We start from the raw sequence: 19,154 nt of genomic DNA, 5'->3' as shown, positions 1-19,154 counted from the left end.
ACAATTGCTATGTTTAATTCTTTCGAACGCAAAATATGTCTGATCTGGTTCCTTCTTTATGTTCTGAAACACTGTCGATACGCTTCTGTTACTAATTCATAAGCTCTTAAAATAGCTCGATTGACGTCATCAATATTTCTCTTGACCCCTCATTTAACAGCGCTGCAAATACCTCACGAGATCTGCTTGTCAGTTTAGTTTGAACTAGCATTACCCACAAGTCCTCGACCACTCCATCTGCCTTGCTAATTTTTCAAATGAAATAAAGAAGGCTTCAACATCCGTCTCATCCAAACTTGGCAGTGCTAAACATACTTGTATATCTCACTTCATCTCCATACTCTTAATTGGAATTACCGAACAAGGCGCAATTTCTGAAGCTCAAACTCTCTCAAAATGTATCTTTCATTTCTCTCTCTCTCTTTGCTCAGCTAAGAACCTTCGATCTAGAACAATACAGCACAGAACAGGCCCTTCGGCCCACGATGAAAAAGAGCCCCGCACCCCCCCAGAATGCAGCTTTAAACCCGACTCTGGTGGGACTCGAACCCACAACCTTTGGATGTCTTCACCAGGCTGAGACTAGAACTCCAACGCGCTATCCATTGCGCCACAGAGCCTCCTTCTCTTTCCTCTCTTTCTCTTGCTTCCCTCTCTCTCACTTTCTCTTTCTCTTTCCCTCTCTTTCCTCTTTCTCTCTTTGTTTACTTTCTACCTTCATTTTCAACAATTGTAATTTAAGATTTTCTTTTCTAAATCGACTGCACTTGTCTCTTTCGCCGACCCAACAGTAATTCCCTTAAAATTTCAGTTTACTTTTGTCCTTGGTTAATCCTAATTCTGACCTATTTGATAATTCGAAAAGTAAGGCATTTTTCTTCCTTTCGAAACTTCCTTGGCAAATGTGCAAATCATCTTCAAACCGCAGAACCTCATTCACAATTTTCAGAACTTTTTTTTTCTCTTTAGTTCACCCATCACAAGTAACATAAATTAAACAAATTCTCTCAATTACATTTTATTTAAAGATCTGGAACGCTTGGCAGTAAATGCTTAAATCTGCAGAATTTGTTCAAATCTCAGCCTGAATCTGTCGAAACCTGGCCAAATCACGGACCTGAGCCCCCAAACTGGTACGGGGTAAGCAATTCTGCTAATTTAAATGAGACACACAGTAAACCTAACCTCGCCTCGTAATCTGTTAAAATATGAGTGACAAAGAACTACCCAAATTCTACTAATTAAATATAAAACACTTCATTCTTTAACTCTAAAAAGAGAAAATTAAACTGCAACTAACTTCACTATTAAACCTATCTTGTCTTAACGATTTATCTAGGGGAAAGTGAGGACTGCAGATGCTGGAGATCAGAGCTGAAAATGTGTTGCTGAAAAAGCGCAGCAGGTCAGGCAGCATCCAAGGAGCAGGAGAATCGACGTTTCGGGCATCAGCCCTTCTTCAGGAATGAGGAAAATGTGTCCAGCAGGCGAAGATAAAAGGTAGGGAGGAGGGACTTGGGGGAGGGGCGTTGGAAATGCAATAGATGGAAGGAGGTCAAGGTGAGGGTGATAGGCCAGAGTGGGGGTGGGGGCAGAGAGGTCAGGAAGAAGATTGCAGGGTGGGAAGGCGGTGCTGAGTCCGAGGGATTTGACTGAGACAAGATGGGGAGAGGGGAAATGAGGAAACTGGAGAAATCTGAGTTCATCCCTTGTGGTTGGAGGGTTCCTAGGTGGAAGATGAGGCGCTCTTCCTCCAACCGTCGTGCTGATATGGTCTGGAGATGGAGGAGTCCAAGGACCTGTATGTCCTTGGTGGAGTGTGAGGGGGAGTTGAAGTGTTGATCCACGGGGTGGTAGGGTTGTTTGGTCCGGGTGTCCCAGAGGTGTTCACTGAAATGTTCTGCAAGGAGGCGGCCTGTCTCCCCAATATAGAGGAGGCCTCATTGGGTGCAGCAGATGCAGTAAATGATGTGTGTGGAGGTGCAGTTGAATTTGTGGCAGATATGGAAGGATCCCTTGGGGCCTTGCAGGGAAGTAAGAGGGGAGGTGTAGGCGCAAGATTTGCATTTCTTGCGGTTTCAGGGGAAGGTGCCGGGAGTGGAGGTTGGTTTGGCGGGGGGTGTGGACCTGATGAGGGAGTCACGGAGGGAGTGGTCTTTTTGGAACATTGATAGGGGAGGGGAGGGAGAAATATCCCTGGTGGTGGGGTCAGTTTGGAGGTGGTGGAAATGACGACGAATGTTACGATGTGCATGGAGGTTTGTCGGGTGGTAGGCGAGGACCAGTGGGGTTCTGTCCTGGTGGCGATTGGTGGGGTGGGGCTCAAGGGCGGAGGAGCGGGAAGTGGAGGAGATGCGGTGGAGAATATCGTCGATCACGTCTGGTGGGAAATTGCGGTCTTTCAAGAAGGAGGCCATCTGGCTTGGACGGTATGGGAACTGGTCCTCCTGGGAGCAGATGCGGCAGAGACGAAGGAATTGGGAATATGGGATGGCGTTTTTACAGGGGGCAGGGTGGGAGGAGGTGTAGTCGAGGAAGCTGTGGGAGTTGGTCGGTTTATAGTAAGTATCCGTGTTGATTCAGTCGTCCAAGATAGAAATGGACAGGTCTAGGAAGAGGAGGGAGGAGTCTGAGACGGTCCAGGTTAATTTGAGGTCGGGGTGGAAGGTGTTGGTAAAGTGGATGAACTGTTCAACCTCCTTCTGGGAGCACGAGGCAGCGCCGGTACAGTCATCAATGTAGCGGATGAAAAGGTGGGGGTGGTGCCAGTGTCGCTGTGGATGATGGACTGTTCTACATATCCTACAAAGAGGCAGGCATAGCTGGGGCCCATGATGGTGCCCATGGCTACTCTTGGTTTGGAGGAAGTGGCAGGATTGGAAAGAGAAGTTGTTCAGGGTGACGAACAGTTCAGTCAGTCGAAGGAGGGTGTCGGTGGAAGGGTACTGATTGATACAGCGTCAATGGAAGAAGCGGAGGGCTTTGAGTCCTACGTGATGGGAGATAGAGGTGTACATAGACTGGATGTCCATGATGAACATAAGGCGTTGGGGACCGGGGAAGTGAAAATCATGGAGGAGGTGGAGGGCGTGGGTGGTTTCCCGAACGATTTATCTACCTCCCACTCTACAATAATATACTGATTAATCCCCAGATTAAGCTTAAAAAATTAAGTTTCAAAACCAGTCATCTGTCGATATTCTCGTTCTCTCTTCCTGTCTTCTTTTCTTCGAAATTCTGCTTCACAGGTTGTTAAATGATAAAGGAACCTTTCAGAGAGCGGGTTTGCAATCAGTCTGTATTGGTGCTCTTTGCCTCTCTGGCTAAATGGTCAAAATGCCTGACTTTTATCCCCTGAAACATCCGATCATCAGACTGGTTTAATTCCGCCAAAATGGTCAAATTCCAATTCGATTGGATTTTAGTATCTTGGGGCATGATTTAAAATGATTGACTCAATTCGAGTTGTTGTGTCACAACTCAGTACCTGAGCTACATCTCAAATGTTACATCTTCAAATTATCCAGGACATTCTGTGCTTGCAGTCAGTCACACAATAGGCTTGCCAGCTTTCAGTCCCTCTTAACAGTAGAGTCCATGCCTCAAACTTCATAACAAAAGCTATAAGGATTATATTCGCATAATCAGAGCATACATGACAGATTGGAAATGAGGTGACATTTCCACAGTTCTTTTTTTCTTGATCTTTTGTCTTTTATCTACAGAAACAATCATTAATTTTTCTGCTAGTCAGTTTGATATACATTTTGGTTTCCGTTAGCAGCACAACCTGTTTGCAACATGTTTGAATGCTGTTGAATTTCCACTCACTGAGAGAAAAAGGGAGAGCTAAATTTCACTTGACGTCATCGTTTCGGTGTTGTCGAGGAAAGAGTGTCTTTAAGACTTGCCGGCTACTCGGCCAGTATTCATGAACTTCATTTACCCAGGTACTATTGCCTGTAAAAGGAAAAATACTACGCAGCACGGGGCAGCAACGAAAGAGGTAGATTCCAGTTTTTTCGAAGAATTTGATGCTAAAACTTAAACTTTCACAGTCTTAACTGTAATTGACTCTAACATTGGGTTAGCACGGCCTCAGAGCGCCCGTGGACGATGTTGAATTCCATCCTCAAATGATTGTCTGTGTTGATTTTGCACATTCTTCATGTGTTCGCATTGGGTTACGTCCGGGTGCTCCAGTTTACTTCCGCAGCCCAACGATATGCAGGTTATGTCTATTGGCCACTCAGAATTGTCTTTTGTTCAGGTTATATGGATTAGCAATGTGAAATCCTTGGTTATAGCAATTAGCTGTGTCTGCGCAGGATACCCTTCGGTGGGTTGAAGTGGATCGATAGATCAAATGGCCAACTTCCACACTATTCAGAATCTATGGTTCTAACTCTTTGCAACTAATCGATTATTTTGAAAAATAAATACTTCCTAGCTTTGATTAGCATTTTGAATTTTTTGCATTTTTGTGATTCTGGAATCTGAAAGATTTAAAAGACTGGCAGCTTAATGTCTCACGATTTAGAAGTTTCTGGTGTGATAGTAGGGATCTAACAGAGGGAGGGGAGCTCCATCTCTTTCCAAGAGGTGTCTCACACTTGTGCCGAGGAAGGATAGAGAACCCATAAAGGAAATGGGTAGAACTCAGGAATGGGAAACATGAAATCACAATGCTGGGTGCATACTGCAGACCACCCAGCAATCGGGGTTGTGGAGGGAAGGGATGAAGGAGAGAATATGTAGACGACTGTTGGAAAGATGTGAAAACCAGCAGGCTTGTTGTGGTGCGTGATTATTACTTCCCCTATATTGACCTGGACTCACTTTGTGCACGAGGCTTGGATGCAGCAGAATTTGTCAGGACCATTCAGGAGGGATTCTTGACACAGTACGCAAACATTCCAAAGAGGGGACGAGTTATATTGGATGGAGATTTGGGAAATGCAGCCAGCCAGCTGAGTGAAGTTTCAGTGGGAGAGCATTTCAGGAGTACTGAACATAATACCATGAGTTTTAATGTACACATGAACAGGGATAACAGCAATCCTCGGGTTGACGTTGATAAATTGATGCAACTGGAGAAATTTGATTGGAGGCAGCTAGTTGAGGCGAAATCCACATTGAAGATATAGGAATCCTTCAAACAGCAATTCTTAAAAGGTCAGGAGAGCAACGTTCTAGCGAAAAAGTAGGGTAGGTGTGACAAGTTAGGTTAACCTTGGACAAAAAGAGTAAAGGAAGCGTAAGTAAGGCCTGCAAGGATCGGAACTGATGAAGCCCTTGGAGTATACACAGGAAGTAGAAAAAAGTTTAACCAAGGAATTAAAAGGGTTAAAAGGAGTAATCAGAACACATTAGCAAACAAGGTAAAGGAGAATCCCAAGGCTTTTACCGTTACTGACCAAACCAGACCCCCTCAAGTCATTTTAAGAAGGTAGCCAGGACCCTAGCTTTTCTTATTTTAAATTTAGAAACAGTGTGAATGTTCCAGGAGTATTGATTGGTCAAAGGACTCAGCGTTAAGCAAATCCCAATTTATTTTAGCATTATGGTCAAAACAAAAATAAAACAAAGAGTAAGTTAGAATTACTTAAGTATCGGAAATTTTAACCAAATAGCAGATAGAGTACCCATTACTAATTAACTGTTCCAATTACGAAAATTATCATAGGCACACCCCTTGGCAAAAAGGTAAGTGCAGACAGAGATTCTTATGTGCAATTCCCCAATCCGGGAGGAAAGAACATCAAAAGAGATTTCAGAAAAATATGGCAGCTAGGAATTGGTTTACTGAAGTTCCAACTCTTCTGGGATCCAAAGAGCTTTTGCCTGCTACAACCAGAAAAACTGAATAAACTGAACGTTGAGAACTGGCCACGTCCCTTCCCTTGTTACAAATAACTTTCAAAAAATCTAAAGGCCACATCTGACTGTTGACGTGCACCCTCTCCAGTAGTAATTTCGACAACTCTGCCTTTACAAACTCTCTTAACAAAAAAACCAGTGAAAAATAATTTCTGAAAGTGACATCACCAGCACAGGTCCCCAGTCCCCTGAAAGAAAATGAACCATAACTTGTTTCATTTTTAAAGCCATCATCTTAGTGTATTTGTGCGTTACAATACATATGCATTACATTGACTCTAAAGCATGCAGGCATGCACTAATACATTCTATTTCAGTCTGTTTATTCCTGCCACTGGACGCCTCTGTTTATTCTTCATTCAAGCCACGACAATGGATAAACAATTACGCTTTCTCATTCTGCGACGTGTAGATTTTTCAAGTGGAATGGGTTCAATAATGTGCACCATCTAAACAATCTGGAAATGTTGTGCTTAATCTATTCCAAAATGGGTTGTGATCAGTGTCTACAATTCTTTCAGTTACGTTGCTTGCAATATACATGTTGAAATGTTGTAACGCCAGTGTGAAGCACAAGTATTCCTTCTCAATCGTGCAATATTTCGGTTGTATTCAATGTGTATTCAATTTTCTGGAACAAAATACTCAATCAACCTTTCTGTCTTCTTGTTGTCTTCTCGGAAGAGTACAGCAACAAGATCAACATCACTCACACAGAAAGCCACATTGAATAGTTTTCCATAATTAGGTATGGCTAATACTAGGGCAGTGGTTTACACAGTATTCAGATTGTCAAATTACATCTGACAGTCTGCCGTACACTGAAAGTTTCTGCACTTCTTCAATACGTCAGTCAGTGGAGCAACCACACTGCTAAAATTTGGTATGAATTTCCAATACAACCAACCCAATACAGAAATCATAGTACTGTTCTCTTCATCCATGGTATTGTTAACTCCCAAATATTCTTTGCTTTCACATTCTTTGAAGCCATATGTGCATGTAACATGATCCAGGAAAGTGACTTCCATGAATTCCTTATTAGTCAGATTTAAAAGCAAGCCTACCTCCCGACGTTGATGGTAATTCCAATAAATGCTGCGAATGATCTCTCCATGTGTGACTAAAATTCACCAGTTCATCAATAAACATCACACAATTGAGTAATCCACAAATGACAACATTGGTTAGTTTCTGAAATGTTGTTGGCACATTCTTCATACCAAATGGCATGACTTCAGATTGGCATAGTTCATTCATAGAACATAGAACAATATAGCGCAGAACAGTGCCTTCAGCCCTCGATGTGGCACTGACCAGTGAACTATTCTCAGCTCGTACCCCTACACTATTCCATCGTCATACATATGCTTATTTTAGGATTTTTTAAAAATCTCCCTAATGTGGTTGAGTTGAATACAATAGCAGGTAAGGCATTCCACGCCCTTACCACTCTCTGCGTGAAGAACCTGCGTCTGACATCTGTCTCAAATCTATCACCCCTCAATTTGTATTTATGAACCCTCGTCCAAGCTGACGCCATCATCCTCAGAAAAAAGACTTCCACTATCTACCCTATCTAATCTTCTAATAATCTGGCATGTCTCTATCAAATCCCCTCTTGGACTTTTTCTTTCCAATTAGAACAGTACAATGTCTCTCAGTCTTTCCTCATACGACCTTCCTTTCAGACCAGGCAACATCCTGGTAAATCTCCTCTGCACCTGTTCCGATGCTTCCACATCCTTCCCGAAATATTGCGGCCAGAACTGTACATAATATTCCAAGTGTGGCCGCATTAGCATTTAGCATAGTTGCAGCATGATATCACGGCACTGGAACTCAATCCCTCTACCAAAAAAAAAACCTTACACACTGTATGTCTTCCTAACAGTACTATCGACCTGGGTGGTAACTTTCAGGGATCTATGTACATGGACTCCAAGATCGCTCTACACATTCACACGGCCAAGAATCCTTCCATTGACCCAATACTCTGCCTTCCTATTCGTCTTCCTAAAGTGCATCCCTCAAATTTAGCTGCATTGAACTCCATTTGCCACCTCGCAGTCCAATTCTGCAGTTTATCCAAGTCCGCCTGCAACCCTGTAATATTCTTCCAAACTGTCCACTACTCCACCGATTTTATTGTCGTCTGCAAATTTACTAATCCATTCACCTAAGCCTGCATCTAAGTCATTTATAAAAATGACAAACAGCACTGGTCCCAAAACAAATCCAAGACAGATAATAGCCGGACTCCAAGATGAATATTTTCCATCAATCACCACTCGCTGCCTTCTTTCAGGAAGTCAGTTTCTAATCCAAACTGCTAAATCGCCCTCAATTCCATGCCTCTGCATTTTCTTCAAGAGCCTACCACGTGGAACCTAATCAAAGGCTTTCCTGAAGTCCATGTTCACAACGTCAACTGTCCTACCCTCATCTACATACTTGGTCACCTTCTCAAAAAACTCAATGAGGTTTGTGAGACACGACCTGCCCTTGACAATACCATGTTGGCTGTATGAAATCAAATTGTTGCTTCCTAGATGATTATAAATCTTATTTCTTATAATCGTTTCCAAAACCTTTCCTACAACTGAAATAAGGCTTACTGAAATATAATTACCTCAGTCATCTCTACTGCCCTTCTTGAACAAGGGCACAACATTTGCAATCCTCCAGACCTCTGGAAATAAACCTGTAGACAATGACGACTCAAATATCAAAGACAAAGGCTCTTCTATCTCGTCCCTAGCTTCCCAGAGAGTCCTCGGTTAAATCCCATATGGCCCAGGGGACTTTTGCCTGCTTTCACTCGTTCGAGAATTGATATCACCTGTTCATAACTAATTTCGATCTTTTCACGTCTAATATCTCGCACCTCATTCTTCTCCTCTACAACATTCTCCTTTCCCTGAGTGAATTCCGATGATAAATATTCGTTTAGCACATCTCCAATCTCCACAGGGTCCACACTCAACTTCCCAATTCTGTTTTTAACTTTACTGTCACAAAATATGTATTGATTTTACTCTTCCAGATGAAGGTTCTTGCCAATATCTTCTGACAAAGTCCAAAATAGAAATATAAGTTGTTTTTCCCAATTTTCGATAAAATCTTGATACAAATGTGGAATACGATGTGAATCAGACTTTTCAATAGCTTGACTTTGCATTAGTCCACACATTATCTTTGGGCACCATCTAGTTATGGCACCATTACTATGAGTGATCTCTAGTTCCTGCTACTCACTTCGATTACTTTGTCTTTATGCAAGTATTCAATCGCTTTTTGAACCTGCAACTTCATTGAAGTATTACATCAATAACGATGTTGTTTCCTCCATATGCATCACGCATTACTAAATTAGTACTTCCCAGCTTATTTTTCTGTGCGATAGTAATAACTTTTTCAGGTCGTTTTGATTTCTCTCTTGAAGGTAACTCAATAATGTATCCACTTTATTCTTTAAAATTTCCTCATTGTTCAATTAATTTAAGAAATGCCCAAGTCAGAAACCTCTGAAATTGGTTAAACTAAGGACTGCCGATGCTGGAGTCTGATCAACTGTGTTTTTCCAGCATCATAAGCTTCTCCCGAAGTTGGTGCTTCACTCCAATTTGTAACCAAAAACACATTCTTCTTTTGCTCTCCTTCCCGACCAAAATAACTTTTGAGTATATTCACATGACACATTCTGAGATTTCTTTCTGTCTGGAATTCTTATCAATTCGATTTTATAATGTGCACTAAGCCTTGCTTTTAAGGTATCACCTGTCATTGGAAACAACACTAAAACTTTTTTTTCCATTAGCAACATGGCCACTTTTTAAATTTCCTGTCTGCTTCCTAGTTCATAATTTTCTGCGCTACTTTTAATTGCTGTTTAACCGACTCCCCTGATCTATCTCATTTTTCAGTAAAATGTGACGCATTGTCGACATATGTTGTCATTAAACGTTGATTTCCGAAATTCTCCTTAAGTTATTTCAGTAGTCCTCTCACCCAATGCCCAAAACCTAATTCAAATTTTCTGAATTTTGTAGATTAACTTGGTGAATCCTTAAATTCAAAGCATACAAACGGAATTCCTTTATCCCAATTGCTTTTTGGAGCGCTGCCTCTTCCTCAGTTGATGAAGGTGCTGAGAAAGCTTGTGATTTCAAAGAAACCTGCTGGAACAGAACCTGGTGTCATGTGACTTATGTCGTTGTCCTCCCCGCTGTCCACCTCTGGAACGTCCACATCATCCCACTCATCTGGGTAGTGTTAACAATAAGCCTGCAACATGGTCTTTCGAGTTTGATGCCACAATTCTAGCATTCCCTGCACTGACTGGCACACAGAAGATTCGAATTGCCTTATTCCCAAGCTGTCCATAGTTCCCTGTATATTTTTAATGTAATCTTTGACTCTTGGTGTGATTGTATCTCTGTCAGTAATCCATATCTTATGAAAAAACTGAGCAACTGCTGTACAAGCTGTGATATTGGGTAATGAATGGCTTTTGAAAACCTGGTGGACACATCCATAATTGTCATCAAATACTGATAACTGCATTTTGCTTTGCATAGGGGTCCTAGGTAATCATTTAAGACCCTTGTAAATGTTTCCTCAAATGCAGCAATCGATGATAAAAGTGCTGCATTTGTCACTCCCTGACGTTTTCGAAATTCCTAACATGTATGACATGTCTGCCAAAGTTCAATGACATCCTCATGCAGTCCAGGCCACCAAAAAATGTTTTTGCATTTTGGCCTGAGCGTTTCTTTCCCCTAATTGACCTCCTCCTGGTAATTCATGTGCAACTGGCAACACTTCCTTTCTCTAACCTGTTGGTAATACAATTTGAAGAACTGCTGCCCTTTTCCCATGCGCCTGAATATGTGATTGTCTCCATTTCCTCATCAAGAGATCATTTTTAAGATAGTAATATTCTGGAATACACGCATATTCTTCATCCCAGTATATTTTTGGTGCAACTCCCGCAGTGGCCATCTTTCTGTTGTAACACGATTAATTAGTGAACTAAAAATATCCACTTTGTCCTCCACGTGCTTTTTTTTCTCTGAATCTTTCTATGAAATATGATTTGAGGTAATTGTACTTCACCTTCCTAATCTTAATGCTATGATTTCTCCTCCTGTTGCAAGCGAAAGCTTTGTGATCTTGTTATCACACCGTCAGGAGAAATCCCAGGATAAACTTCCTGTAATACCTCAGTTCCCTGATTTTTCACCGCCTTTTCAAACACAGTCGGCAACACTCCAACCTGTGATCCAGCTATCACCAAAGACAAACTGTATCCTTGCACCCGAGAGTCCCTCCAGTTCTCTGATCACCACTTCTCCACTTTGCACTGGATAGTGAATCTCACTTTGCATTATGGAATACTTTTCATCTCACCATTGTCTCCACATTTTACAACATTTGTTTTTTTTGGAAATAGTCCTTTTGAATGGCATATCTTCTCATCGTTTCAAATCTTGAAAAGCTTTCGTATCTCTCAAAATATTAATATATTAATGTGGTATATGTGTGCAAACCTCTTGTGGCATATGTCAGTAAACCTTGCAAGCATATGGTTTAAGAATATCTGGCAGTTTATTGTCAACCAACATCCCAGTAGATTTTAAATTCTGGCGCAGCTTTTTAGACTCCACTGTGGTTTCCTTTACCACTTCAACAAAATTAACTGGCTTCCCTCATTTTCCTACATCCATCTTCCCAGAGATTTTTTTCATTGCAATCAATACAGCAACTTCATGTGTCCTTCTTTATTGTCATGAAATCTCATGAACTTCTCTGTTACTTCTATTTCCTCTTCCATTTCCATTGTTCGGATGGAGTTCCTAAATGTATTTCCATTTTACTTTGTGGTAAACTGTCTTTATTACCTGCAATGATATCCATCTTTCTCTTACCACCTGAAGATTTCTCTTTCCCCAAATTCTATTCCTCACAGATTGACATTGATGTCGGAAGCCAAACTTTGATTCATGAAATAAATCATAATCATCAGCCATTCGTCTAACAGTTTTAACTCTGTTCTTCGAAATGAGTTATCATTACTTCAGGAAGTGAATTTTTGATTTCCTCCAAATTAATCGTCCTTCTCAAAGAGTCATACATTTGGTCTATTTTTAATGGCGTTATTCATTTATGAAAGTTATTTTGTTTGATCTTTTCAAACTCAATGTACGTTCGCCAAGGGTCCCTCCTTAGATTCGTGAAACCTTGTCTGTATGTTGCTGGAACGAGTTCATATGAAATTAAGGTGGCTTTCTTCACATCCTTATACTCCATAGATAGTGGTTTAAAAAGTTCACTAAGTCTAGCTAAAAAATATTTTTTGGATCAAATAAAACCCACGTGGGCAGCGGCGACTTCATTTGTTTAGTCACGTTCTCAAAATAAATGTTACACTCTTCTGCATTCTTCTCGTCAAATTAGGCAATGCTGAGATATATTTAACGAAATTCTTATCAGGCTTTTGGCTATGATGGTTTTACTCGTCGTCACTATTCTCCTCCTTAAGCCTACGTTCTGTTTTCACTCCTGCCTTTTTCAGTCGAAATTACGGGGGCCATCTTTTACTTTCCTTTAAGATTTGCAAGGGTTTTCTTTCTTTTTTTTCCTCTAACCGTATTGCAAAGTATTGAAGTTCCTTTGCATGTTCAAACTGTTCCATCTGCAAATGAATTCGAGCCTTTTCAAAAATTCCGATGGCATTTCCAACAAATTCAAATGACACGCTTTAATTTCCTTACCTTTTCTCACAGAAAAAGGCAACCACAACTCCATCTTCTCTGCAATCCCTTAATCCGCCAGAAAACTCCTAGTCACTCAAAGAGCCATTACTGCACTAGACACGTCCTCTTTGAATCAAACGAATTCAACATTCAGAAGAAATGATACTAACACCTTCCACACGCTGCGTGTGAGTTTAGCAAACGTTAAGTTAAATCATTTTAGAAGGTAGACTAGACCATACCTCTTCTTGTTTTTTTTAGGTGAATGTGAATATCGTGTCCCAGATGAAGCAACTGCTCAAACCACTCGACGTTAAGCAAAACAATTTATTTCGACACTATATTTAAATATAAAGAAATGAAAGAAGAAGATAGGATAACATAGCTATTGGAAAATCTAACTGAATAATACATACTGTGCCTATTAATGATTAACTTACTCAAAGTATTAACATACCATAAACACACTCGTTGCCAAAATGTAAATTCAGGCACTAACTCTGACATGCAATTTTATAATCAGGGAAGACTTCAGAAGATGCAGCAGCAAGGACTCATTTTACTGAAGATCAAACTTTTCTGGGACCCAAACAGCTACCATTAAAAAGAAAACGCTAGAAAGCCTAAACAGTGACATCAGAAGACTCTTCTTCCATTGTAACAACCATGATTTAATAAAACCCAAAGATCTCCTATGATTGTTGACTTAAGCTATCTCCAGTAGCTACTTCGACATTTAAGCCTTCACAACCGCTCTTCAAAAACACTCAAGGACCAAATAACCTTCTAAGAGTGACAGCACTGTCACATTTCCGGTATGCAAAATGCAAGTAGGTAGACATGAAAAGGGTTGGTGCACTCAAGGAAATTCGAGGCAATCTATGTGTTAAGCAAGAAGAGCTCAGTGTGGTGCTAAACAAATATTGTGTATCTGTATTCAGCAAAGAGAAGTTATTGGTGAAGGATGACTTCAGGGAAGGGAGTATCCGATTTCTAAGCCAAATTGTCATTACAAAGGAAGAGATGTTTGCGTCTTAATAAGTATTCCGGTAAATAAGTTCCCTGGGTCCTGATGGGATCTATCCCAAATATTGAAGAAAGCAAGTGAACAAATTCCTGCTGCATTGATAGACATTTTTGCATCCTCGCTGGAGACAAGTAAGCTCCCAAAGGAGTGGAGAATAGACAATGCTATTAAAGAGATAATCCTGGAAATTATAGGCCTGTGAGCCTCAAGTATATGACAGGGAAATCATTGAAAATGAATCTGAGGTACAAGATCTGTGCACGTTTGACAACAAATGGACTTATTGGCTTGCTTTTATGCAGGGGGATTCGTGCCCCTCTAACTTGATCGAGGTATTTGAGCAGTTGACAAATATGATTGATGATGGAAAAGTAGTTGATATTGCCATCATGGATGCCAGCAAAGCTTTTGAAAATGTACCTCATGGCAGAATGTCACAAAACGTGAAGTCACATGGCATCAGAGGTAGGCTTTCAAGATGGATACAGAATTGACTCCATCATAGAATATAGAGGGCATCATTGGAAGGATACTTTTCGAAATGAAAGTTTATGACTGGTGTTCTGCAGGGATCAGTACTGGAACCTTTGTTGTTCATGACCTACGAAAACGATTTGCAGGAAAATGTGGCTGGTCTAATTTGCAATTTTGCAGTTGTTACAAAGATTGGTAGAGTTGTGAATAGTGAGGAGGATTGTCACAGAATGCAGCAAGGAGGCATGGGCAGGAAAATAGCAGATGGAGTTTAATCTGCACAAATGTCAGCTGATGCATTTTGGACTGTCAAATAAAGCTGGAAATCTCATGCTGAATGGCAAAACCCTTAGGAGTATTGATGTGTAGAGGGATGTGAATGTGCAGGTCCACAGATCAGTGAAGATGGCAGCCACAGGTAGATAAGGTAGTAAAAACTGGTCTATAGAATCTTTCCTTCATTAGAAGAGGCGTTAAACATAAGGATAAGCAAGCAAAGCTGCAGTATGATCAAACATTGTGAGGCCACACTTGGATTATTGCATACAGTACTGGTCATCAGACTACCAGACTTAGAACATTTCACACACACTAACAGAACGATGTGGATGCTCTGGAGAGGGTACAGAACAGGTTTGCTCGGATGCTCCCTGATGTGAGGTATTTTAACTATGAAAGTAGGTTAGATAGACTGGTTTTCTTTTCACTCGAACGCAGGTGGTAGAGAACATAGAACATACAACATAGAACAATACAGCACAGAACAGGCCCTTCGGCCCACGATGTTGTGCCGAACTTCTATCCTAGATTAAGCACCCATCCATGTACCGATCCAAATGCCGCTTAAAGGTCGCCAATGAATCTGACTCTACCACTCCCTCGGGCAGCGCATTCCATGCCCCCACCACTCTCTGGGTAAAGAACCCACCCCTGACATCTCCCCTATACCTTCCACCCTTCACCTTAAATTTATGTCCCCTTGTAACACTCTGTTGTACCCGGGGAAAAAGTTTCTGACTGTCTACTCTATCTATTCCGCTGATCATCTTATAAACCTCTATCAAGACACCCCTCATCCTTCGCCGTTCCAACGAGAAAAGGCCGAGAACTCTCAACCTATCCTCGTACGACCTACTCTCCATTCCAGGCAACATCCTGGTAAATCTTCTCTGCACCCTCTCCAAAGCTTCCACATCTTTCCTAAAGTGAGGCGACCAGAACTGCACACAGTACTCCAAATGTGGCCTAACCAAAGTCCTGTACAGCTGCAACATCACCTCACGACTCTTGAATTCAATCCCTCTGCTAATGAACGATAATACTCCATAGGCCTTCTTACAAACTCTATCCACCTGAGTGGCAACCTTCAAAGATCTATGTACATAGACCCCAAGATCCCTCTGTTCCTCCACCTGACCAAGAACCCTACCATTAACCCTGTATTCCGCGTTCTTATTTGTTCTTCCAAAATGGACAACCTCACACTTGGCAGGGTTGAACTCCATCTGCCACTCCTCAGCCCAGCTCTGCATCCTATCTAAGTCCCTCTGCAGCCGACAACAGCCCTCCTCACTGTCCACAACTCCACCTATCTTTGTATCATCTGCAAATTTACTGACCCACCCTTCGACTCCCTCCTCTAAGTCATTAATAAAAATTACAAACAGCAGAGGACCCAGAACTGATCCCTGCGGAACTCCACTTGTAACTGGACTCCATGCTGAATATTTACCATCTACCACCACTCTCTGACTTCTACCGGTTAGCCAGTTTTCTATCCAATTGGCCAAATTTCCCTCTATCCCATGCCTCCTGACTTTCCGCATAAGCCTACAATGGGGAACCTTATCAAATGCCTTACTAAAATCCATGTACACTACATCCACTGCTCTACCCTCATCCACATGCTTGGCCACCTCCTCGAAGAATTCAATTGGACTTGTAAGGCAAGACCTACCCTTCACAAATCCGTGCTGGCTGTCCCTAATCAAGCAGTGTCTTTCCAGATACTCGTAAATCCTATCCCTCAGTACCCTTTCCATTACTTTGCCTGCCACAGAAGTAAGACTAACTGGCCTGTAATTCCCGGGGTTATCCCTATTCCCTTTTTTGAACAGGGGCACAACATTCGCTACTCTCCAGTCCCCTGGTACCACCCCAGTTGCCAGTGAAGACGAGAAGATCATTGCCAACGGTACTGCAATTTCCTCTCTTGCTTCCCACATAATCCTAGGATATATCCCGTCAGGCCCGGGGGACTTGTCTATCCTCAAGTTGTTCAAAATGTCCAACACATCTTCCTTCCTAACAGGTATCTCTTCTAGCTTATCAGTCCGTTTCACACTCTCCTCTTCAACAATACGGTCCCTCTTGTTCGTAAATACTGAAGAGAAGTACTTGTTCAAGACCTCTCCTATCTCTTCCGACTCAATACACAGTCTCCCACCACTGTCCTTGATCGGACCTACCCTCGTTCTCGTCATTCTCAGGTTTCTCACATATGCATAGAATGCCTTGGGGTTATCCTTGATCCTATCCGCCAGGGATTTTTCATGCCCTCTCTTAGCTCTCCTAATCCCTTTCTTCAGGTCCCTTCTGGCTATCCTGTATCCCTCCACTGCTCTGTCTGAACCTTGTTTCCTCAACCTTATGTAAGCCTCCTTCTTCCTCTTTACTAGACATTCAACCTCCCTCGTCAACCAAGGCTCCCTCACACGACCATTTCTTTCCTGCCTGATCGGTACATACATATCAAGGACACGTCGTATCTGCTCCTTGAAAAAGTCCCACATTTCCACCACATCCTTCCCTAACAGTCTATGCTCCCAACGTATGCTCCTCAAATCCTGTCTTACAGCATCGTAATTTCCCTTCCCCCAATTGTAAAATCTACCTTGTTGTGCGCACCTATCTCTCTCCATAACCTAGGTGAAAGTCACAGAATTGTGGTCGCCATCACCAAAATGTTCACCCACCAACAAGCCCACCACTTGTCCCGGTTCATTACCGAGTATCAAATCCAATATGGCCTCCCCTCTGGTTGGACAATCTACATACTGCGTTAGAAAAGCTTCCTGGACACACTGCACAAACACCGCCCCATCCAATCTACTTGATCGAAAGAGCTTCCAATCAATATTTGGGAAGTTGAAGTCACCCATGACTACGACCCTGTGGATTCTGCATCTTTCCAAAATGTGTTTCCCAATATGTTTCTCCACATCTCTGCTGCTATTGGGGGGCCTATAATAAACACCCAACAAGGTGACTGCACCTTTCCTATTTCTGACTTCAGCCCATACTACCTCCAGAGGCAGATCCCCCTCAAACTTCCTTTCTGCAGCGTAAACAAAATTGATAAGAATGTAAATGGCATGAATCTTTGGAAAGTATGAGGTTTTTCTTCCAAGAGTAGCGGGGTCAATTACGATGGGACACAGTTCCAAGGTTAGTGGGGTGGCAATGGGGTCGTCAGAAGGCAGTTCAGAGACATGTACATGGCATGTTTTCGGCGCAAAGTAGGGTGACTGCTTGAAGTACGTTACCAGACGAGGTAGTGGGAGCAGATATAATAGAAGTGTTCAAGAAGCATCGGGACAAATACATGGCTTCATTTTAGAACTGCTGAACCTTAAATTGTTATTACCGTACAACATACATATTCATTACATTGACTATAAACATGTAAACATGCACAACTTCATTCTGTTCCGTCTGCTGTACTTCTCCCACTGAACAATTCTGTTTCTCATTAAAGTCTCGACATCTCGTCAGCAATCACGCTTTCTCCTCTTCCCACATGCACAATTTTCAAATTGAATGGCTGTAACAAGAAGCTCCATCTAAAATGTCTGGCATTTTTGACCTTCAATTTCTCCATAAACTTCAATTGGTTATGGTCAGTGTACATGATTGTCTCACATACGTTACTAGTAACAGAAATATTGAAATGTTGTAACTCCGATACCAAGCTCAAGGCCTCCATCTCAACTGTCGACGTTTTCTTGTGAAGAATGTTCAACTTCCTGGAGAAATACCCGACAGGTCTTTCTATCTTCTTGTCTTCCTGTGAGAGTACAGCAACGACGCCCACTGTACTTGCATCGATAGCCAACTTGATTTTTTTTGCGTAATTAGATGTGGCTAATTCTGGGGGAGTGGTTAACACAGCTTTCAGGCTGTCCAACACCTTCTGACAGTCTGCTGTCCAGTGAAACTTATTGCTTTTTTTTAGCAATTCAGTGAATGGAGAGGACACACTGCTAAAATTCTGCACAAATTTTTGACGAAACTCACTGAAATCCAGGAACTGTAGGATTTTTTCATTTTTGCTAATGGTAATGAAAACTCCCCAGTAACCTTTGATTTTGAATTCAGGGGGGCCATTTGTCTATGTCCAATAACATGGCCTAGGAAGGTTACTTGGGTTTTAGCAAATTCAATTTTAGCCAGCTTTATCACTAAGCCTACCTCCCGAAGTCAATCAAACAAGTCTGATAAATGTTTCAAATTTTCCTTCCATGTATAACCAAAAATCACCAGGTCATCCATATATACGGCACCATAGGGTAATCCAGCATTGATTAATCTCTAAAGCGGTGCTGGCGCATTTTTCATACAAAAGAACATGCATTTAAACTGATACAGTCCATTCGGCGCTATAATATCTGAAATTGACTTCATCCTGACAGTATTCTCTGTGCCAATCCAAGTTAGAAATATATGTTGCTTACCCCTCCTTCTCTTCCAATCGGGGTATCATGCATACATCAATCTTTCAAACTGCATTTACTTTGCGACAGTCCACACATAACCATTTAGTGCCACTTGGTTTTGGCAAAATTGCAATGTGTGAACTCCAGTCATTGTAACTGTCACCGATTATGTCACCTTGGACCGTACGTTCAATCTGTGCCAACTTTACAGTCTAATGCCTGTAAGGATTTTGCTTAATCAGAACTGCGCTTCCTAGATCGATATCATGCATAATTAGCTTAGTACTTCCCATCTTATTT

The 19,154-nt window shown here is 41.7% G+C and overlaps 1 non-coding gene across 1 annotated transcript; it reads right to left on the bottom strand.

The window, feature by feature from the left end:
* Positions 1-528: 528 nt before the first annotated feature.
* Positions 529-620, bottom strand: trnar-ucu (transfer RNA arginine (anticodon UCU)). The gene is given in 2 exon segments: positions 529-564; positions 584-620. It is a non-coding gene; the product is annotated as a tRNA-Arg (tRNA).
* Positions 621-19,154: the final 18,534 nt, after the last annotated feature.

This window comes from Chiloscyllium punctatum, chromosome 28 (assembly GCF_047496795.1).
Source record: "Chiloscyllium punctatum isolate Juve2018m chromosome 28, sChiPun1.3, whole genome shotgun sequence".
Taxonomy (NCBI): Eukaryota; Metazoa; Chordata; class Chondrichthyes; order Orectolobiformes; family Hemiscylliidae; genus Chiloscyllium; species Chiloscyllium punctatum.
The sequence above is the reverse complement of the archived record's forward strand: the minus strand, read 5'-3'. Positions and strand labels throughout refer to the sequence as shown.